Below are 23997 nucleotides of genomic sequence, written 5' to 3' on the forward strand. Positions count from 1 at the left end.
GACGCCAGCAAGGTGCGGCGAAAAGTGGAAACAGACCCCGTAGCGAAGGTCATAAGAAGTGAGCTCTCCTTGAGACCAGCCGTGGTTTAGCATAAGTGAAATTCGCTCACAGGACCGCACAAAAGAACCGAGCACATGAGCGATCATGTTATGTTCTGTTCTTTTGCCTCGTACAGTGCACAAATTTCAATTATGCTGCGTTGCTATGACGCTTTGGCCTCAAATAACTTTGCGCTCATCGGCGACACCTTCCACGAGTACTGCTGCTGATCGCCGAGAATACGATCGCCTTCGGAAGCGATAGATAAGAACATTGAACACGTAAGGAGTTCTTTGAGCGCATGCATTCCAAGAGCACCGGACGTTCCCCCCATATCATCTGCGGCGACTTTGTTATGGACTATGTAAAATCACAGGGGTTACTACTGCTCATGTGCGAACTACTCTGGGTCACAATTACTAACAAGCCACTTTACACCACTACTATGAGTGCATTTTGCATTAATCACTTCTATTTGCACGACACAGTGATGTAACCAGTGATGTCTTACATCAGTTGCCGCATGCCGTTATTTTGGCTCTCCTGCACGAGAGCACAGAGCACTCTCGTGAATAAAAGGGAGCTTCCTCAGAAATTATTCTTTGTTTACGACAACTTACTGTTGGTCAGCACCTATGCAGCGGTGACATAATCTAGGCGTAGCACGCATCACAACACCCATGTTTTAATTTCATGCGCAGAACATTCATTGCCGGTGATATCGAGCCTTGGCAGCAAGCGGTAGTTTATTTTAATGCGACAAATAAAACCAGCGGCAGTTTTTTTTTTTTTTTAAGGCCATCTGCAATCTACAAAAGCGGCACTCAGTTGTCAGCTGCAGCTACGCTCGCCATTATTGTCCTCCCCGTGCTCGTCACTGACTAAATCTAAAACTTCGAGGACACTTTAGTGACTAAAGTGATGAAAGGTGAAAGCCTGGCATTTTGCGACGCGACTGTTGCGCATGTAGCGATGAATGCTGCCCTGCTATGCCCTTTTACGGCGCTACTTCCGGTTGCGTGATGTTACATTCTTGACGTCATATTGACAATCGCACCCGTTTCTCTCTTTCCGCTTTACACCCACCTTCCCTTCCCTTACGGCGCGGTTAAAGTGTCCACAGAACAAGTGTGGCAGATACTGCGCCTTTCCTTTCCTGAGAACCAGTTATTCTAATTAATTACCTATTGAACTTATTGGCCTAATTATTTTTTTTCTGCAGCAACATTACGTCAGCCTCTATCGATTGACACCACTCATTAACCTCTACCACTCCTGAATTACCCGCAACTGCTGCGGACACGCTTTTGCGGACGCAGTCTGCGGACACGGTCTGCGGACAGAAATCTGTGAACATAGCCAAGTAACACTTTCGCGTTAACAAACATAGAGGCATGCAGGAGGCTGGCTTACGATGCCTGGCTAAGGCGTTTGTTATCAAGCGCCTAACATATACCCTCCCTTACCTCTACTTTAGCTGCCAGCAACTGGACCACGTTGACAGCCTTATTAGACAGACACACAAGGCGGCTTTTCCCCTCCCTCACCAGGCCCCCACCTACAAATTGCTGGCATTAGCGGTCAAGTAGCTTTGTAACGGAGGTCGTGGAGGCTCAACGCATCTCTCAGGATGAGCGCTTTATTGATTCCTCCATGAGATGTCTTATGCTCGATAAGATAAGAATAGGCTTCGAAGCTACCGTCGCTGACAAAGCCCAGCTTCCACCTCGCAACCACAGTAACCTCATCGTTAACAATCTTCCTAAAATATGCACCCAGTCTGAGTCTCTGCATTAAATATATTCGACAGATCGGACAGCTATTTCTATCGACGCAGCCGAATACTCCGACCGCGATGTTTTTTCACTCGCTGTAGTAAAGCACGGTGGACGGCAGTTGGTTGCGCGTTCCATATCCCCGTTAGATAGTCTAAAGAGGCCGAAGAGGCGGCCATAGCTTTGGTGATAGCCTCCACCTTTACAGAGAACATCTTCAGTGACTCCAAATCTGCAATTCGCAACTTCGAAAAAGGCCGGGTCTCGCACGTCCCCCTATCCCTCCTCCATTCCCCCAGGCACTGCTCCGCTTTATGAAAAGCACAGGCCTAATCGAAAGACTATGAGTTTGGTGTTATGTTAAGTGATATGACTGTGACGTGATGTGATGTGGCATGTCTGTTATCTGACTGTACTAATTTCAACTATCCCTCTCTACACAACTCTATTATCCACCCATCCCCTTCCCTCTGAGCAGGGTAGCAAAACGGTTGCTTTTAAGGGTTAACCTCCCTGCCTTTCCTCCTCATCTTCCCCCTCCCTCCTCCTCCTCCTCCGCCAGGTCCACCTAATATGGGTCCCAGCACACACATCCTATCCAGGGGACGAAGCGGACCACAATTACGCTCAAGGATTCGTCGACCGGGCTGTGGCGTCATTCGTTCAGCAGGCGGCGAAATATTGTATGATTTTGTTTCATCACATCACCAGCACTATCACTTAGATATACTTAGGTATCCCTACAGATATTTCGCTTACGAAACCCCAAGGGGTTGCGTGGAGGCAATTCCAATTGAACACCTTCCAGAACATCGCGATATATACTCGCATGTATACTGTGGTCTACTCCTCTTCCTGTATACCATCTGGCCAAAACGCCACTATCTCACACATACTCAGGGCTTGCCCTCGGGGCCGCCTTTCCCCAGGTTTGCTGTTCTCTTATCAAGACCAGTGGGAGGATGCGTTGTTCAGCTCTGACTCGGACACACACATCCGTTGAACAAAGCCTTTGGGGGCACCTTGGTGGGGCTATACCCCCGATATTTTATTAGTTCCTGTTGACGGAAATAAAGTTTATCCTCTTTCTTCGTGATCACGTTTACCGGAAAAATGGATTGGACTCAAAGTCTTTTTTGTTTCATTTCGAACACATCACTGCTTTCTGAGTCGCAATAAAAGGGCGCCAAATTATTCGATGATCGTTTGTGGCCATTACTTTCTTTTTTCCCGGTCGGGTTTTCCTTTTATTCTGCTCTAAAGCTTTTTTTACGTCTCGAACCGTAACGTCTAAAATCTTCTCTAGTAAAGTATTCGGTATTTTTCAGCTTCTTAAAGTTTTAAAGAATTATTGCTTTCTCTCGGTAGCTTTTCAACATAAAAATCACTGCTTTTGCTAAAGTCTTGTAGTCCGGCTTTGTGTATCAAGGCGATGAATAGGATTTACACGCACGATGCCTCATGAAAGTTTCAAAAGAACAAGTTCGTGTAAGCCGCAAAACATTCGATCACACCAGCTCTTAATTCCAAGATGGTCAACTTTCTTGGCCACATTGTTCACGCTCTCCTGAATTTTTGAAAAACCTTCATAAACATTTGGAGTTATTTTGCACTCACGCTAACCGTAACAAGCTTTTTTCTGTCGCAGATAGTTCTTGGTTGTTTACGGTAGTGCCCTTTTTAATCTCTTGTATGTCAGCTGCAATTACTTTCAATTGGGCTTCCAGTGATATGTCTGCTGAACCCGTATTTGATCCAAACCTCTTTAAAGAAGCCGTAAAACCGCTCAGCATCATAATAACTGGCCGCGGGCAGAACAGCACGGGAAGGCATGCTTCGGCATTACTGCGTTAGCATTTTCCATAACAGCTGGTTAAGTAGACAAGGAATTGAAATGAATTTGATACCATGATTGTGGTGTTTCGATCGTGCCCACTACCGAAAAATTACTTAGAAGCCATTACTTTCACCGGGCGTTGTTGCTAACATTTGACTTTGCGGTTCCAAACGTGAAAAAGTGGCACTGCAAGGAATATTGATCTGAATTCGATAACAGGCGATAGAATGACCGGTGGTGTCAGCCAGCTGCCCTCACGAGCTTGAAAGTGCTTTAGTGGTGTACAGCTTGCGCGGTTGTCGTTTCTGGTATCCACAATGCCCCACCAAAAAAAAATTGAGTAAAAGAAATGGACTTGAGATGATCATCCTTGCGTTGCCGTCTTGCCCACGAAGAGATTTACCAACGTTGTAAGCAAGTATAAAGCCAAGCGTGCAGCAAGTTTCGCAACTGCTGAAGCCGGACAAATTGTACCACTTCTGCTTTGCCTAAAACTACGGAAACTGCTTTTAAAGCATTTACACTTTTCTGTAAGCCGAGCTCTCAAGAAGACGTATATGTCCTCTTCGGCGGGGTTTCATCGATTTGCGGAAGCTAAGACAAGAATCAGCCTTTTACGCTTCGATACGAACATGCCTGAGAGTTCATCACCAGCGGTCATTATCAGCGAAGGAAATACGAAGGGAGGAACATCCAGCGGGGTTCATCGAATAAAGTGCACGCGCTTGAGGCCAGCCTTTCATGGTGAGCGAACAGAGCGTGATTGTTGTAGTCGTAATGGCAGCTGAAAGAGAACAATCCTATTTCCGGTGTGTTGTTCTGGTAGGTAATGGGGAAGGCAGCGCCACTGTGGAGACGAACGCTGCACATCCTTTACGGTGCCCCTCTGGGTACTGCTAGCCACCGCACAATCTGATCGCCTTCTCTATTCCGGTTACGAAATCCAGCTGTCTCCGCCGCTGCTCTTGGGTCTTCCGCGAATACTCAATTTACTTTTGCTTGCGCGCACCCTCTACGGCTAATTTACATAGGTCTTGCCGCAAAGAAATTTCGTCGTTTCACACAGAAAGGTGGAGAGCGAGCGAATTCTCTCAAGGCAGTGTATTTTTCTGGTAAAAACAACAGCTAATAACGTACATCGTAGCGTTTTCCTTTCGTGAATATTTACTTATTGTGTTTTTTTCAGGCATGCTATTGCACGCGATGTTTGTGATGCTAACAACTTAAGCAACTTAAAATTGTTGAACGGAATAATAATAGCAATGTTCAGAACTGCTCGCTAGTGCTTCGCGGCAATTGCCCAAGCTCTTCCATACAGTAAGGATTCAAAGAAGAAAATATTACTCAGATTACTAGGAGTAAAGAGTACACACATTTGCAGTCGCAAAATCAGCGCACCATGACAAAATGGTTTGGTCATAGGACTCGGGTACAAACGCTTCTTGTTTGCATTGCTACCCCATTCGATTTATCATATAAAATTCAATATAAGCGCGCGAATTATGTAGCAATTGATACATACGACGTTTTTCTATTGACGTTTTAAACGATATATTTAATTGTAGGCCGAGATTTGTTAGCTTCATTTTGCAACACGTAGAAAGAGTCTGCAATGTCAATCACCCCATTCACACAGGATCTCACGATAATTGGAACTTTCTTGAAGTGTCGAGTTTACTATGCCCTAGTGGCCAACACATAACACTAAGTGCTAACGTCCATGGTAGCTGGACATGCACATGTAGAGCAGTATTATGGAATCAGCGGCGACTTGAATTAGTTTCTTTCCTGCATTGATGAAGAGAGCGGATGGCACCTCCAACATGCTATTCTATTCAGCGACATGAACAACAGAAATGGTTGTGGTGCAAACTAGTAGACCGAGGAAAGCATACGTACACTAACGAGACTACGGTGGCAACATCGCAGATGTCAATGTTCCCGTCGGCGGAGGCAGTTCATCACTGGTGGCCTTGTCAACATAAACAGAACATGCGGGAAAAAACGAGTCAAAAACTGAATAACATGGCCATTGATTAGCTGCAAATGCTGTTCATGTGTAGTAGAGAGAGCGAGACAAAATTGGCTCACGTGGTAGATAGAAGGGAAAAATCAAGCTATAGAAAGCAGATTTTCGGCCCCCTGAAATTTCAGTGCATAAAAAATTACTGTGCCTTGAATGTTAGTCAGGTCGATGATTGTAGAGAGCATTTGGCACAGCTTGTGTTGCCAAACTGTAGCCTGCACCGTTCCTTGTGAGCGAGAAAAGAAAGCAGCAGAAGCAAGTCTTGTTGCCATCAATGTTAGCTGGGTTGGAGAAACAACAGCGGTCAGCTTTTATTCATCGAATTCTCTTTGCACAATTATTGTCTTTCCATCCGTCCCTCCAATAACAAGAGGCCACCCTGACGGGCACCGCAGTCATCTACGTCCCTGAACGAAAACAGGAAATTTCATAAGGAACGGCAGCAAGCCCACTGGCCTGCTAGCGCTGCCTTTGTTGACAGTATCCGCTAGGGCACGTTATTGCACCACGACTCTGACAAGCCGCTTGCTCTTTTTTGGAGGGTGGGCAACCCTATCCACTTCCTTGCTGCTTGTAGTAATTTTTATTTTGTAAACGTCTTCTTTTTATGGTGCCAGCAATTTTCTTTAGTTTTTTTCCTCTATCAGCTGTAAAGAATGAGCTCCTGACATACATTTCTAGCCCGCTGTAACTTGAATGTCGTGCTTCCTGTTGGCGTCGCTTGACAACGGCGATATTCAGTGACGTTGAACGCCGCCAGAGGCGTAGTGAGCAAGTACACCGTACCAGCATTCGCGATAATAGAGTGCCATGCGAAATATGACGCTGTGAATTGAACTAAAGCTCCATTACAAGGCCTAATTATACTTATATATACAGGAAAAAAAGACTGCATTAAAAAAAATGCAGAAAAGTTTCTGTTGTTACCAAAAAATTTCTGTGCGGTTTAATCGCAAACCTATTGTGACAACAGAACTTTTTGTATACCTACGACAGGAAAGTATTACAGAACTACAGTCAATAAAAATTTACTACGGAAAAAGTATAGAAATACACAATAGTACTACAGAGCTACAAAAAAATACTAGGGTACTACAGAAAAATCTAAGGTTTACGACCTCACTGCAGAATATTTTGTGTTACTTTTGGCAGAGTTCTGTAGTTATCGTTTTTGACTGGGAACTGAGCCGTTGCATCCGAGCTGTTTATTTCAGTAAAACACTTTGGTGGGTTGGTTCTTGCATTGCATGTAGAAATAACTAATTAGTTAAATTTTACCATAGAGATGTGAAAGCCTTTTTAAAGGTGCAGATAAACGTCGGGTTTTTCTTATTTATAATGTTGAAGATTTATTACGTTCCGTAGGCAGTAAATGAGTGTATTTGCAAGAATGGAAGCAAACAATTGGCAACGCAAATAGTCACCCTAAAGATTGGAAATCAGGCATTGGAAGAGGTGGCCGAGTTGAGAGTTCTTGGCCTAGAAATTCACAACTCCGGCAATGGAACACAATGGCTTCATAAGGTAAAAAAATGTAGCTGCGACTTCCTTAAACTTGATAAAACGCATTTCGTCTAAAGGAGGAGGAGCTCGAGCGCACATGGCAAGAAGTCTTGTGCAATCGGTGTTACAGCCGAGGATACTATTCCAGGCCTAATTCCAAAGACTCACGAGGCGGCAGTGGGCGAAATTGGAAACAATAAATAGAAACGCAATGCGCACTATCACAACCTTATCAAAACTTACCCCTATCCCTATTCTCCAAGAGTTTGCACAGATAAATACGTTGACAAAATTAATTGAACAACGAGAGGCAACAAGAGATATGAAGCGAAAGTACGTTATGCCCATAGCATCCTTGTACAACAAAATGGCAGTTCAAACACCACCAATGGCTGACCCCCCTCCGTGGGAATTCACGACTATTACAACAAACAAGACCACTCGGCTTCGTTGCAAAGAAAAGCTGGCATCTCGACCTCTGGTTGATGCACTTCCAGGTACCTGCATTGCATATACGGACGCATCAATTATAGAAAATGGCGGTAGAACAGCAGCTACTAGTCCTACACATAGTGAACTAAAGGTACATAAAGAATATGTTTCAGAACACCCCGACCCGCTTGTGATGGAACTCTATGCAATTCGAGATGCTATGGAGACCATAAATAAAATAGATTCCATAACAGAAGCCCACATCTATACAGACTCCTTAGCCGCCATAAAACAACTGAAGAAAGTAACAAATACGCTATGTGTAACCCAGGAAATCCACGCATTCAATAAAAAAAAAAACAAAGATACGCATCCAGATATATTGGACACAAGACGATGCTGAGAACGCTGAGTAGAGAAAAGTTGACCACCTCACACTCGAAGTTCCAAACACTAATGCGCCCCCCCACCAGGCTCCCTTTTGATGCCCGCTCCGCTGTTCCCATCTTAGCATCCTCTTTAAGGAAAATAACACGTGTCCTCATTCCCTCGTGTACATTCCCACTACCTCGTAACTTAACGAGATTGGAGGAGGTTTCCCTTAGAAGGATAAGAGCTGGGGCGGCCCTTACCCCGTCGGTAACATGCCGATGGGAATCTCAAGCAGACATCGGACCAACCACATGCCCGAAGTGTTCCACACCAGCTGCAGAAGTGGATGTTCGCCACCTGCTGTGGACTTGTGCAGGGACAAGGGCATCAAGGACACAGATTCTGCGAGAAGTGGGACTAACCACAACAAGGGAAGATGACTTCTCTAAATGGCTCACAGACAGCGACAAGAGTGGGAGCCTGCTTCGGTTCCTTACAGAAAATAATTTACACGAGTTTCTATAATATGCCTCATGGCAAGCTTGCGTAAAAAGAAATTGAGTGTAGGTAATGTGACTACATCCTTTCTGAATTTATTACGTATCAGTGTGGAAAATATCGTGTCACTTTTAGAGTTTTACCTTCGGTATATTGTTGTTGCTTTTAGATCCGACATGTTTGTTAAACAAAGGTATTTTTTATAAGACCCTGTGTTGCCCCAGTGTCATGAAATATATTTTTATCTTCCATTATGCGTACATTGTGATGATCTATTGACAATGGCTCCGTCCTGCTCATTTTTAGGTGTCTTGATTACTTTTTTTTAAGAACTAACCGCCCCTTGACGCATACCAGTACTGTAGAAATCTTATGCCTGTTTAGAGAACTTGATAAAGGCTTTGTGTTTACCGTTGAGCTACCGGACAGCAACTGCTTGCAGTTTTTGGCTATTAATATCAAGTATTCAGGCGGGCATACTTGTTGGATGTGGAGGCGGTAAAACGGGTCATTGCTTCTATTTGTTTGGAGTCTGCGGTGGACAAGCCATGTTCTCGCATGGTTGAGGGCGGTTTTAGCATTCCGATCAACAGACTTGAAAAGGCAGGCTTTTCATGCTTTATTGTTTCTGCTGTAGGAGACACGCTGTTGCACAAAACGAAAGGGAAGGAAGCACCAAAGCCAAGCCGCTACAAGGAAGACCACAAGTGGTCACTTACACGCACCGTGTCACCCTCATCCTCTGAAAGGTTGCTGACAGGTATGACGTGCCTGTCATCTTCTCAGCCCCGAGAATGCTGAGCGAGTTGTGCGCACGTACTGGGCGAAGAAAGAAGCCCCGGTGCGAAAAGAGGCATGACGAACCATTTGCGAAATGTGCAGTCGGGGTGGTATATGACGTTCCACTGACCTGCAGCGCGCTTTGTGTAAGCCAGACTGGTCATTGTATTAACGATATAGCGTTGGAGCACTCAAAATAGCTAAAGAAAGAGATTTGGGTCTAATTTGCACCTAAACTGCAAATGCTCCAAATGTGAGCCGAGGCTTGACAGTGTGAAGATTTTTGGCAGGAGTCACGATAAGACAGCGCGTGAGATTCCTGAGGCCTTCCTCATTGAAAAGAAAGGAGTCACACGTTGTAGTGATTGCTCTGTCGCACTTCAGAAAAAAGAAATCCCGTTCTTATAATTGTTTTTATAATCTCCAAGTCTTGATATTAAAGGGCGCCGGCTATGCAAGTTTTGATTTGTTGTTGAATGCCCATGAGTAATAGTCTTTTTTTTTAATTGCCTTGTTTTCTTGCTATGTTTTCTGACGCTGTTTTCACAAAGATAGTTCCCACTAAATGCAGTCAATGGGAACCGCGTGAACGATTTTTAGATAAACATGCAGTGGTCATTTTAAATGGTTCTCCAAGAAGGAAGGCTGTGAAGGCGATTGTGAAAAGGTCACATGAATCAGTGCCCTATCTATATTTGAGCCCTGAACTCGCGAATAAACAGCTGATGCTCCAGTGTTATTCCTGGCTGCTTCTCTAATTTCATGCATGCGTCTTTTTGGCGGGTTCGTTCTTTCTACATGCTTGGTTCATTTATGATCATTTACAAGTGCAGCCATGAGAAGTATTGCAATTTCAGATTGTGCGTGGTAAAATCGACAAACTCATATACAGAATCCTAACAATTATCTAATCTCAATATAGAGATATCACAAATGTCGGAATAAAAATACGTTATTTAATAAACGACGTCACCTTGAACAAATATTCCGATGAAACAGGCAAGCAAAGGAAGTAAATCAAGACCGGATGTATCTGGGAGATAATTTTTCAAGGATTATTAGGGTTTACGGCAAATATTTTTATCACCATTGGGAAGTGTGGGCACTGTAAAATGTCATCAGAGTATTCTGCAGCTTCGCCAAGCTTCCTCGGCGCCATATGTGGTTGGATGACTTGCGCTCGACAAAGACAAACATCAATTTTCAACTAGTGTAGGACTTTAAAAAATAACTTTTTCTTACACTGTCACCCTAATGCAATGTCATCAACTTGAATTGTGCTTAGAGCTCTTATTGACTCTAACTTACGTACATATGGAATAAAAAAAGAGATCAGCGGTATTTGTTATTTGGCAAATTTGTTTAAACATATAATTTTAAGTCATAATGGTCATGGCCAAAGTTGCGGCTGAAAAGCTTTTCAAGGTATTCAGAAACCTACATTTTAAATCATTCGAAAATATTCGTTTACCCAGTTGGCACAGATAAACCTCGCACATATGTTATAAGCTGCAGTTTGCGAAAAAAATGGAGAGAGAAATCATAACTAAGCATTTATTATATAACTCATTTAGTACAATAGCGAAGCTAAGCTTGACGTTGTCGAACACAGTATTAACTGTGGGAAAGTTAACACTTGTATGGCCAACCGTGACACTAATATTATGCCATTTGTAATTACCTTTAGTCGGACGCAAACAAGAAGCCTGAATACAGCACCAGCGCTGCTGAAAGCATGCGGATTGCGACCCCGAATGAAATGAGGCCATAGGCAGATGATACCAATAATGGCGACATAGTGAGGCCACTGGCTCGTATAGTACATCTATGCCGACACCAAAAAAACGTCATGATTTGATCTCATGTGCCGATTTTAGAAGGAAGCTTTCAGCGATATGCAACGCAGTCAGCGACGTGCAGCAATTAGTATTTATATTTGGGAGAGATAGCAAGTAAAGCTAGTGGATCCGAGTTCCAAATTGTAGACGAGAAAAAGGCGACAAGAAAAGAAATAGGAGTAGCGATGCGAATAGCGCAGGGAATAGTCTACAGAGAGGTTAGGGAATACCCGCTTTTCTGGAAGCATTGCTAGACGGGAGGCCCTAAGTTTAACTCCTAGCGACGGCGCATAGCTTAGGTATTTGTTTCTGAAGGGACTGCTAACAAACCCACAGGGGCTGTAGGTCTCGCCATTGCTTATGTCTACTCTGCCTCTGTTCTCCAAAGCGCCGTTAGTTCCTGTAGAAGTCTTGAAAAGAAGGGAAGATCATTAATGCGCATCTGGTTTGCCTAACCGCAATCTCGCCAGAGCAGCGTTTCGCCCCGGTAGTGGTTTTGCCTCGCGCACGCGGTAAAAAAAAAAAAAAATCAGAGGATTGTTCCAGCTCAAGATTGGATTCTGCTGCTGGAAGCGTATACTTTAGAGATATATTTTGAGGTATCCGCGCCTGGTAATGACGCAGGGGAAGTCGTCAGCTCGAACTGCTTGCTTGGGGCAAGAAGTAAATTCCGGAAAGAAAAACTTAAGGTAACCTCAACATCGTTTCGCAAGAAACAATCCTTTTCTTGTTTATTCCATTCGCCTAATGGGTAACCACAATTATTCAAAGCAAGTTTCTGAAGCCGCGTAGTGTCGGAGCTATCGCTAAGCTTACTGCGCCCCTAACTAGTTTGAGCTAGAACTCGTTAATATTACTAGTGGCGAAACTTCCCTTAGGGCTTATGCATACAACTTGATGGCACTCCTTGTTCATTATCCGTGTGTCACAGGACTGTCGCTGCCCCAAACGATTTCTGGAGTAAACTGCGTCTGAGTTGCAAACTTTCACATTGCTGATAAATGCACAACCGCTTGGCAAAGGAAATCGACTCAAGATTTTCAGCAGTGAAAATTCAGACCTAACAGCCGTAGAGGTAAGTAATAAAAAACAAGTGAAATAAAAGAAACGATTTTCAGATGGCAATAATGGCAAATGCAGATAGCTTTTACTTGCCGCTTCTAGATAGCGCCACAATCTAGATACCCAAAAATTTATATCAAAATTGCTCAGTCGGTATGGACATTTTCAAAAATGGTATGGTCAGAAAGCTCCAGGGTGATATGGCATTCTGAAGCACTTTGAAAAGAAGTCTGTAAAAGGTTAATGAAGCGTGAATGTGAAAAAGTACAATTACGTGGTAATAACTTCGCTTGAAAACATTTGTAGCCGATCAGTCCTCGATCACTGCTTTAATCATGGCAGTGACATTTCCAGACTGCACTTAGACAACAAAATATTCAAATATAATAGTCACCATGATATACGCAATGAGTAGAATGATTAAGATCTCCTGGAATCGATTATTGATAGTATGCAAATGCGAGCTTAGAGTGACATGAGCATCAATGGCTTCTAGAATCTAAGCCTTCAGGTCAGTATCTGGGTTTATGCCTTTTGTTTCTGCCCGCGTTACCAACGCTTTTCCTTAAAACTGTCGGTTTTGTTGACTACTTTAATATGGAAAGTTATAGAAATATACAACAAAAGGGAAATTCAGTGGTGTAGTACTAAAACACTACAGGAAAAAAAGTTTCGCAAAAGCTAGTAATTCACAGTAAATGACGCTAGCAATGAACTAGGAAAGCTGATGTCGCTCGTTTCTCCTGCCGCAAAGAAACATGAGATCAGGAATTAATTAGGCAATACCAATCTACCATGCGTAGCCACATGACTAAATCCTTTAGCACGGGGGATTCTGTTATACGAGATGTAAAACAGTTCGGAGATACAAGGCTGTTGATGCGTTCACACTGCAGCACACTTGCAACGTCAAATGTTTCTCATGGGTTCCGCAAGTACAATGCAATAGGAGTGGAAGCTTCAATTGTAGGCTTTTATTGATTTTGCGGCTTAGGGGAAGGCCGTCTAGCAAAGGTGCTATTATCGACTACTTCAGGAAATGCTGGCGAGAGTGCAGGTTGTAAGGTCACTAAACTCTTGCCGATGAAGTGTCTCCATAAAAAAATTTGCAGAGAAAAGTAGTCGAGCTTGACCTGTTCCCTAACTTAAATATTCAGTAGCCTAATGCCGCATCTACAAAACACTATATAATGTGCGATGGCAGCAGAGTCTTCTTGTCTGGTTTTTTGAAGGTATGTAAAAGCGAGGCAGTCCCAAGACGATTATAAACGTTACAGCGTAATCGAATTTTTCAGGAATTCCACTACCGACCATCTAAGTAGTTTCATGTCGTGCCGTTCATTTGGCCTTCAGCCAGGCGCAAGGTAACGGTATAATTCAAAGCTCCGTACAATCAGTGTTCAGCATGATATTGATATTTTATATTGATTTTGATATTGATATTGTAATAGTTAGAAGGAGATATACCGAACCCCCATTTGTCAATGGGTTATATAATGCACAATAATATATGCCCGCAAAAGGTAAGGAGAAGTTGCCAACTCGGGTTTCTCATTCCAGGTGGGAGAATGGGAGAGCAATCAACCTTCCAATTCTATATTGCCGAGTAAAGAATGCTACTTTTAAGACAGGCAGACTTGTTATTACGGTTCGGTTAAATCAGAATGTTATATCTCTGTCGGGTGCAATTTACGGTCGGTAAGTGAATAACGTCGCAGCTTCGGAGTGTATGCGATTAAGATTTGGTGAGATATTATTGGAAGAATTTATAAATAAGTAATGAAGCCAGCTGTAACTCTATGTGCGCGAACGAGGAATCGCAAGGAAAGCCACAAAATGAAGCCATTAATGTTTTCTTACTATGCCTTTTAAAATTTCAACCAATGACAAAGATAGACTTTAAATGTCCGACCACGGTAACATCAGTGCTTATCCATGACATTCAAACATAGATTTTCAATTGTGTCATCTAAGAATTTCGTTACTCATGACTTCACCAGATCGCATGGTCACATTGCATAAAAACGCTTCCCAGCCAATTCTCCGCAATTAATGTATCATGCAGGAGCCGAGCGCATCGGAACGTGATGCTCTCAGTGCTCCTAAACATCAGCGTCACCCACTAACGGCGAAAGCCCTGAAGCGATGGCACAGTGACTACGACGCCCAACAACTGTTTCGCAGTACCCACGTTTGAACCCGACCGTCGGCGACTGTGTTTCGATGAAGGCGAAACGGTATCGCGCTGTGCGATATCGGCGCGCATTAAAGAACTCCAGGGGGTGGAAATTTCCCGAGTCCTTCACTACGGCGTCTCTCATTGCCTGAGTCGCTTTCAACGTTACACTCTTTAAACCAAATCAAAGCAATATCAGATGACGGACATGATATAGCTCATTGAGGAAACAAATTGCGAACCAACCACAGCGAAAGCAAGGAAACCCCAGAGCAATTAGGAATGACTCAGGGCACGGATCCGAGAACGAAGGCGCACGAAGCGCTCTGCAAAAGCCATCGCCGCTCAAGTCAGAACCTAAGCATATGTTGCCACAGAACCGCTCACAAAAATGCACCATTGGACCAGCGGAATCACAACCAGCCACTATACGGTTCAAACGAGACTTTGTGAACAAATTGTTTGCTTATTTTTGTCGTGTGTGTGGCCTACTATCGCAGTTGAATGAATGATTTCGTCACGAAAAGCTGTCACTCGGCCTACAGCTTAACCAAGTTGCATCACCAACACTTTTTGTTACCACAGACAACTTGTTTGTTTTGATTTTCTTCTTTTTGGCAGCCGGAGGAGATTCTGACTTCTGCACGAGTTCAGTACTATTCTTCAGTGAAGTTTTCTTGAAAGATGACTTTCACCAGTTACAATTAATCCGTGCGATAGTTTAGACATATTAGTTATTGTGTCATGGGCATTCATTCACTGTTACCAATCGTCTTTCTTTCGGGGTCGCCTCTTCAGCACGTGGCAGTCATGCTCCGCTTTTCTATTCCTTTGCTCTGGTCACAGCACTGATTCGTCAGGTTTAAGACTAAAGCCTTTTTACCCCCAATAGGCGGCAACATGTCTGATGCTGTTTAGAGACAACTTTTTGAAGTGTGGCATAAAAACTGAAAACAGCTCATTAATATACGACAAACGTTTAGAACGATGAATATTGTCACTACGCGTACACCATAACTACGTGTCCGAATGACATTACTTTTATGGTCTTGGGCATTGTGAGACCACCCCGGCACTCATAAAGACGTTGTGAGAAAACCTGAATATGGAGCCAGCGCTTTCTTTTTGTACCATTTTGCTTCCAATATAGCATGCATCCGATAGTCAAGTTGGCGGCTATTTTGTGGTAGTAATCTCAACTGACAGCTTATGTGGCCCCTATTGTATCCCATAATCAGATTAGCACATCACGTGGAAGCGTGCGCCGTTAGAGGAGAAAGATAAGTGTAGGGAGTGCCGTCAGAGAAGCAGAAAGAGTGCACTGGGCATCGGGCTGCAGGTCTCGCGGTGGCGTTCGCCACAGGAGAAAGATGTGTAGTGGCAGCGTATCACGCGAGTCAGCTTTCGCATTCCTACATCTAGGCGGTCCTGAGTGTCTGCGTTCAATTTTCATCGGTGCCTCATACCTTTTAAAAAAAAGAGGGGAGGCATTATTCATGTTCTTCAATACCCATTCATTCTTTCTCGCTCTTGTATATCCTCCCGCTGTAACTGTGCCAATAATAATATTAAAAAAAAAAAAATAATAATAATAATAATAATAATAATAATAATAATAATAATAATAATAATAATAATAATAATAATAATAATAATAATAATAATAATAATAATAATAATAATAATAATAATAATAATAATAATAATAATAATAATATTAATAATAATAATAATAATAATAATAATAATAATAATACATTAATTGGTTCATAGGAAAGGAAAGGCGCAGTATCTGTCACGCTTGTTCTGTAGACACTTGAACCGCCCCCTAACGAAAAGGAGGATGATGGAAGTGAAAGAGGAAAGAGAGAAAGGGTGCCGTAGTGGACGACTCCGTAGTTTCTTTGACTACCTGGGCATCTTCAACGTGCACTGAAATCGCACAGCACTGGGACGCTGCTTAGTTTCCGTGCGCTGTGCGATGTCAATGCACGTTAATGTTCCCCAGGTGTCGATACCACACTTGCTTTTAAGTGTTTCGATTTTATTGTTGTTTTTCCGCCTGAAACCTGTTTTGTTTTTCTTGTGCTATTTTTTTCCCACTCTGTCCTCCCCAAGTTCCCTTTGTATTGTCTTAGGGTCCGGGGGGTATACAAATAAAACAATGAAGAAACCTAAACATGTTTAAAAAATGCGTAGTTTTTTCATTATAGAAAGCTCGCATCGCTTTCATCTTATTAGCTGAAGGGTAAATATAAAAGTAAATAAGTGCCCGGAGGCAAATCCTTGTTCACCTATTGGCGGCCCTCAATAATGTTTGTTTGTGAGTAAAAAGGATGTCAATATGTTCAGTTTGGTTTCTAAAAAATAGCACCTGCGTTGAAAGGTAGGCCTTAAAGCGCTAACCCACAATATTGCCGTGCTCTATCCATTGGCATGACTAATTGATAATTGATGGATGTGGTCTATGACTGACGTAACAGAAAATATATTGGCTACCAGCAGGAGAAGTAAGAACGGAGCGCTTCCACGTTGGGCTAGCGTAAAAAGGCGAGCTGAAAAGATAAATGGGAGCATTACCTTGAATAATACTTCAGACCTTCTTCTGAAAATAATCAAGCTATTGAATTAATTGCTTTTTTATTAAACTATAAATACTTCATATTAGCCTAGGCCTTTTTGATATGTCTGCAGCCTCTATAAGTCCGCGAAGAAGGTAACTGCCGAACTACATTATACATACAGAGGGTTACACATAAGTTAAAGGCGCCAAAACAACACGCACACACACAAGAAAAGAAGAACGGGACAGAGCGCCTGGCGCTCTGTCCCGTTCTTCTCTTCTTGTGTGTGTGCGTGTTGTTTTGGCGCCTTTAACTTATAATAAATAGACACCAACTAGCCCAACAAGAAGTTCTCTTAGGTTACACATAGCTTTGTTGCCCACCAAATAGGCGCGCTACGCTCATGAATAAAGATAGAGTTATCATCATCATCATCATCATCATCGCTTATTAACCCTTAAGGGCATCTTTTGGAGTATTACATAAGGGGGAGCGTAAACAGAAATAGGTACAGAGCAAAGGTCATTATAAATACAATAAGATAAAACAAAGCATAAAAAGAAGCAAAGAACGCGCTAGTCATGAACAAGGGCTATAAACATCGCCTTAGTACCAAGAGCATCACATTCGTTGGCGAGAGGTTCGGGCAGCAGGGTGGGAACACAGTAACAAAAAAGGTCAATATAAGAAAAAAAAAATTACATGAACATGAATTAAAGCAAAAACAACATGTCAGTCAAGAATGTAATTTAACAACATTGCCTTAAACCTAGTCGCATCAGTCTCATCAGTGAATTTTTCGGCCAGCAGGTTCCATTCTTCAATTGCGGTCGGCAAGAAAGATTTATTAAAAGCGTTAGTGGAACCATGAAGTCTTTGGACGATATTTAAACAGGCGGCGTGATGTACGAATGGGAGTAGTTAAGAGGGAACCATGGAGATAGGAGAAATTGAAATATAACTTATGAAATAAGCACAAGCGCGCAACTTTACGTATGAGGGCTAAAGAAGTGAGGCCGAGTGATGATTTGATTGAGCTTATGCTGGCATGAAAATAGTAGGTTGACGATACGAAGCGGGCTGGTCGATTCTGAACGAATGCAAGCATGTTAATTAGGTAGGACTGATGGAGACCTCAAACTGCGGATGCATATTCAAGCTTACTGCGAACAAATGTTTCATTTGCCAAATTTAATATGTTAGGATGGGAAGTGGAAAGTGATCGTCTTATAAAACCAAGTGTACGTCAAGCGTCGGCCGTGATTCTGTGATATGGTCTGCCCAAGCAGCACGAGTTTTCAATCTATCAATTTTTATGGAATACACTCTCGGTTAGAGGCCTGAAGAAAGGCGGTGAAATAAAAACGCATATGCGAAATGTGGGGTTGCCTCAAATTAGTGACAAAATACGTAATTTGGCTTTAAACCCTCTCTTTTGAATAGCGTAAAGAATTGTTTTGTCATATTACGGGTTACCGCTTTTTCCTTAGGTTTACGAAGCCATCTTTTTCACTTTAGCCGTTAACATCTTGCTCGGTGTACATTATTTCGCCGTCAAACATTTTATCCAGGTGCCTGCACGCTTCAAAACAATATAAAAGATTTAACATTGTGTTGTCCACCTAGCGTGACCGCATGTTCCAAATAAGCCGCATCGTAAATTAGAAGGTCCATGTCGGAAGGTGGTGCTAAATTCTTGCAGCGACAAAAACCTATTGTCAGGCAGTAGTTTGATGCGTTACATGGTTAAAGAGTATTGGTTGTTATGTCATGTGCCCTGGAGGCAGTTGAAGAATGTCAGCGCTAATGCCACAACTGTCTTTTATCGTCGCAAGCTAATACCATCCTTTATATTATTTATCTTATGATCGTATCACATTAGAGAGAGGTAATTTTATTTTCAGCTCACCTATGAATCATTTTATAATGCTAGCATTCTTTTAAAACAATATTTATTGCCTCGAGGCATCAGATAGGCGTTTGATAAAGAGTGAACAAATGATAAAAGAATGAAAAAAAAGGTTTTCTGATTTTGTGAAGTCCAGGAGTGAGCGAAGATATGATTCTTGCGTCCAGGCAATGTATGAATCAGGATTTCTGGTGGAAAGTCGGTGGTTTCAGGTGCACGAATCTTGTCAATTTCAGCGCTGAGCAGTCCCACATCAAGTTGAAATTGTCGATTTCAGTATTTAACGCATTGTATATCGGACACCATGGACGGAGATATAAATGCCGTAAATAAGGTTACTTTCGAGTGACTTAGGAGTGTGGGAAACTTCGAAAAAGATACTCCGAAGAGCAACCTTCTATGCACGGTTCAGACCGCGAAGGAGCGTTACCGCAAACGAATGGGTAAGAGCACGTGCGCGGCGCCGCAGGTGTTCTTTTCATGATAAAATGAGAATTAGTGTTGTTCAAATTAAGTAGCCGAAGCAATGAAGTCGGATTCACGAGGCAGGTCGCCCAATCTGCATAGCTTTCAGATTTCAGTCGGTCCCGTGAATTCCACTTAATGCGTATAGACTACATGATGCGTTCCGCGACTTTGCGAATGCCGTGACATACAACCGGGCAGCGGTTCGGAGCAACCGTACTGCGTGAGCAACCGTCATTGCCGAGTTTTCGTTGTGGCCGACTGGGTGCTTCAGCGAGCACTTTCAAAACCTCCCAAGAACAGGGTGGTGGAAATAAAAATCAAAAGTTTTCGTGGAAACATAAGCTTATCGAAAGCTGACGTGTTAGCTTAATAAATTATAGGGTGTCTTAGATGCATCTGAAGAGAAGAACGGCGCATGCCTACTTTTCATCTCTTATCATTTGCCTCTCATCGTTTGCCTCTTGTCGTCTGCCTTTTGCCTCGTTTTCAGTCAGTTGTGATTATTCAAGCTGTCGCTTGACATATTGGTTGTTTTGCAAATACATGGTGAGTCATGCCTAGACACTGTAGTCATTACCACTCGTAGCTAAGCATATATACCCATTTACTGTCAGTTGCGGCCATTACAAGTCGTCGTTTGGCATATTGGTAGTTCCGTAGTCACGCTGAGTGATGCTGAGCCATGCCGAGTCATTGTAATCGTTAGCACTCAGCTAAGCATAATCCGATAGAACTGTGGAGTCATGCACTGCAGAAATGGGAAAGTCCGAGCGTCGCTCCTGCACACGGTGCATCGCTTTCGCTATCATTATGATTATCAACTAAATGCACCGTCGTTATCATCGCTACAGTCGTAATTCTCATTATCACTAATGGCAGAGTCATTGTCATCTCTACTATCATTCTTGCAAGGATGTACGTTTCACGATGCCGGATATGACATACATAGAGTGCATGACGCGGCTGATAGTAAAGACGAACATGGGTGAGCGCATTTAAGTGCAACGCTCTGTGCGTCAGGGCGGCCTCCTGCCACCATTGCTTTTCTGCTTATATATTGAACCATTCGTTCTGAGAATTACTGAGAGCAGCAGCATCTGAGGGTTTCGTTTGCATGGTGCAGAGGTCTGAATACTCACTTATGCCGATGACATTGCTGTCCTCTGCGCCGACTATGAAAGCATTCGCAAACTTTTTCCAATTGGTGAAGGACTTTTCTTTTGTGAACGCCAGTGCTATGAACTCGAATAAGTGACTGGTGTTTTGGAATGGAGAGTGGCCCATAACCGCAACGCATTTCGTGAACACGCCTTGGGTAACAACATCAGTGAAATATTTAGGAGTGCTACTAGAAAACTAATGAAACAGTGAGCCGTATTGAAACCATAAAGTTCTGGAAGTACGTGAAAAGGCCGAGAGACTGAAAGCCTTCGGTTGGTTTATACTTGCACGTACTATGATTTGTAATTTATTTATTGTTACCAAGATATGGTACGTTTTACAAGTACTTCATTGTTCTCGTATGAATTTGCAGATAATCCGCCATGTGTTTGTCATTTTTGCGTGGGAAACTACTTGCGAGCGCTCCCGACGAACCAGCTTATTCCCTTGCGTCCGCTGTAGAGGATCTGGTTTGGCGAATTTGTATTTGCGCCAGGTGGTTAACCGCTTTATGTTGTTTCGTGATACGAAGGACCCATTTTTAGTAACTATGTGTCAGATCAGGTTGAGCATAGCTTTGCCAAATTTAGTTGCAAGTTCGGCGAGCATGCAAGGGAGGGTTTTAAGATTTTTTAAATATGTGTGGGTGGGATGTCGTGTCTTCCAATCCTGATTTTTGTTTGAATATTTATCTGCTGCATTGCGAAAGAAACCGTTCAAGGACTCGTGTGATGTCTTCCTTCCGATCCCGTTGTAAATATCGTTATACTGTGCAAGGTACATGGAATTCAGTCCTCAAACGAGTGAAAAATATGGCTCTACCAGGGGAAGAAGAAACTTTTCTTTTCAAACTCCACAGAAGTACACTAGAAGTTAAGACTCATTCAGAAAATAAGTTTTTTTTTGTTCCTTGGAAAAATCAGTGCTTCATATGCCGCAAGCCTGAAAGTATCGAACCCGTTTTCTTAGACTGTTAGGAATCCTTTTTCTTCAGGAACATTCTAAATGAACAACCAAAAAATACATACCAGTGGATGCATTCGCAATACGATTTTGCCAGTTGGTGAGGATGGGCTACGGCTGGACATGATCGTGATATCGGGCCTGCAGAGTATTTATTAATCCAGAATAGCTTTGAGGCATGCAAACGTTGATGCGAGGAAAACAAGGCAGTACTTTTCAAGACTCCGTTCGTAGTGTTATTGCTGGTTTAAAGACAAAATACCCAGTGTCTGAGTTGATATCAAGAATAGAAACGCTGCTACATATGCGCGAATTTTGATGACGCAGCCTGACTCTGCGTGGTTTTTAAATCCGTGTTGTGTGTTTGTCGCGAATACTTTGTGTGTGTAAAATTTCGTTTTGAAGTTGGCAATAAAAAAAAAAAAGGGAGGGGCGCTAGCGCTAAAAGCGCTCAGCTGGGGATCGAAGGGATGGAGGTTTGATTCCCGATGGAGACAGAATTTTTTGTATAGATTTTTCTATGTATTCGTTATTAGCAAGTGACACATCCGTGCACAGACCTGACGCACAGATCCGACGCACAGATCCGACGCACAGATCCGACGCACAACTCTCGCGCACAACTCTCGCGCACGAGATTTCATTCCATGAGCTAAAAAGGCTTTTGTCTTAAACTTATCCTAGCTACTAGGCTTAATAACCATTCTAAAAAAGATTCTGCTTTGAATTAACACACTCTGCTGCTTGATGTAAATGTGAATTTCATCACCACTGAAAAGATAACGCCTTTCTCACAATTTTTTGAACCAAAGAAAACAGTTCGTGGTTTATGGTATGCAACGTCACAAATCGAGTCAGGCATGATGAACGCAGTAGTTGAGGGCACCAGAAATTAAGGAAATGCCGCGCAGTGTGACAAACGCCGGTGCTTTTTTCTACATGAAGCGTAAACTGAGTTCTTGTTGTCGGCATTCCTGCCATTGCAGAGAGCTACACAACCACTTTTCCGGCTCTTAAAAAATTAGTTGTGGTTTAACCATGGAGGAAGGAAACAACTTAGGAGAGGCCCTTGCCATTCCCAATGCATTGGAGAAAGTGTGGCGGAAGTGACGTCAAAATTTAGGGTTAGCCAAGTCGGGCCATTAGCAACGGCGACGCGTTGCTATGAAAACTCGGGCCACTAGCAACAGCGTTGCTAAGGGCCCTAGGTACGTGAGCGTCGCGGAGAAAGGGTAAAGGTGGAGGAGAGACGTTGCAGCGTCCGGTCGCGGCGAGGCCGCGCCGGCTTCAAAAAAATGACGTCAGGGGCTCTCCTAAGCTTTCCTTCCTCCATGGGTTTAACCCTGCTTAACCCTAGTTGAATTGCGATAGCAACGGCGGAAGCTTCTTTTGCCTGCTACATTATTCCCCTATCACGCCCTATCAGTGTAAGGTGTTGCATCTCATCCTATGACACGAGAGCAGAAGTTACCAGTTTTCTTCTTTTTCTTCGGCTCCTCCTCATCCTCCTCCTCGGCTGTTCAAGGTCAAGCGTGGCGTCCGGCGGGGATACGCGACGGCTCGAAATCTGGCGCAGTATTGCTATACAATAAAACGCTGTAAGGCTTCGTCCTTTCCGTGGCTACCAAGAAGTCACCACGATAACTTCGGGCAGCGAAAATAGAAACTAGATTATACTTTTTAATGAGTCTATTACCTTGATTCTTGTAGCGCTGACGAAACACCACAGGAAGAAAGACACAAAAGGACAAAGGTCTTTCTTCCTGTGGTGTTTCGTCAGCGCTATAAGAATCAAGATCGTGTACCAACTAACCCGTCAAAAAGTCCTGCTGAGTCTATTACATGTTTCATTCTTGCACGCAAGAATGTAAGGAATTAAATTTTTATGATTCAGTCCATTTTGAAGAAATATGAAACGCTCGCTGCAACTCCTTCGCAGGCCACAGTGCTCAATGTAAGGTTGGCCATCCACTTTTAATTATTTGCAGTGTTTTCAACATAGCGATCTTTTGTTAATATAAGGATATTTCCTATATCCAAATAAAACGAAATATATTGCCCCCGCACTAATTCATGCAGCGTTGAAGAGACAGCTAGTGCGAGATGCATTCTCATGGCACGGCCATTTCTCACCGCGAAGAGATGCAAATGACTTCCACCATGAAGTGGAGTACTGCTATGCATTCCACTGGCCGCCTATGGGTAAATGTTGCATCAGATATCAAGTCGCTATGCCATTCAGAACACTTCTCTTCAACCTCGCTGAGATGGTGCACAGGTTAGGGCGCTCGATTACTGTGCCCAAGAATGCGGGATTGAATCCCGGCCCCGGCGGCTGCTTTTTGATGGAGGCGAAAAAAGCTAGGCGCCTGTGTACTGTGCAATGCCAGTGCACGTTAAAAGACCCCAGGTGGTCGCAATTTCCGGATTTCTCCACTACGGCAGCTCTCATAGCCTCAGTTGCTTTGGGACGGGAAACCCGATGAACCAAACCGAACTATTCTTCATTCTCCAGCTTTCAATTTTCTGCATTGGTGCGTATTACACGGAGTGAGATTTTATGCTGAGGCATGAGTTACCAGCAGCAATTACA

This window comes from Amblyomma maculatum, chromosome 6 (genome assembly GCF_055883805.1).
Source record: "Amblyomma maculatum isolate TAMU_Amacu chromosome 6, ASM5588380v1, whole genome shotgun sequence".
Classification (NCBI taxonomy): Eukaryota; Metazoa; Arthropoda; class Arachnida; order Ixodida; family Ixodidae; genus Amblyomma; species Amblyomma maculatum.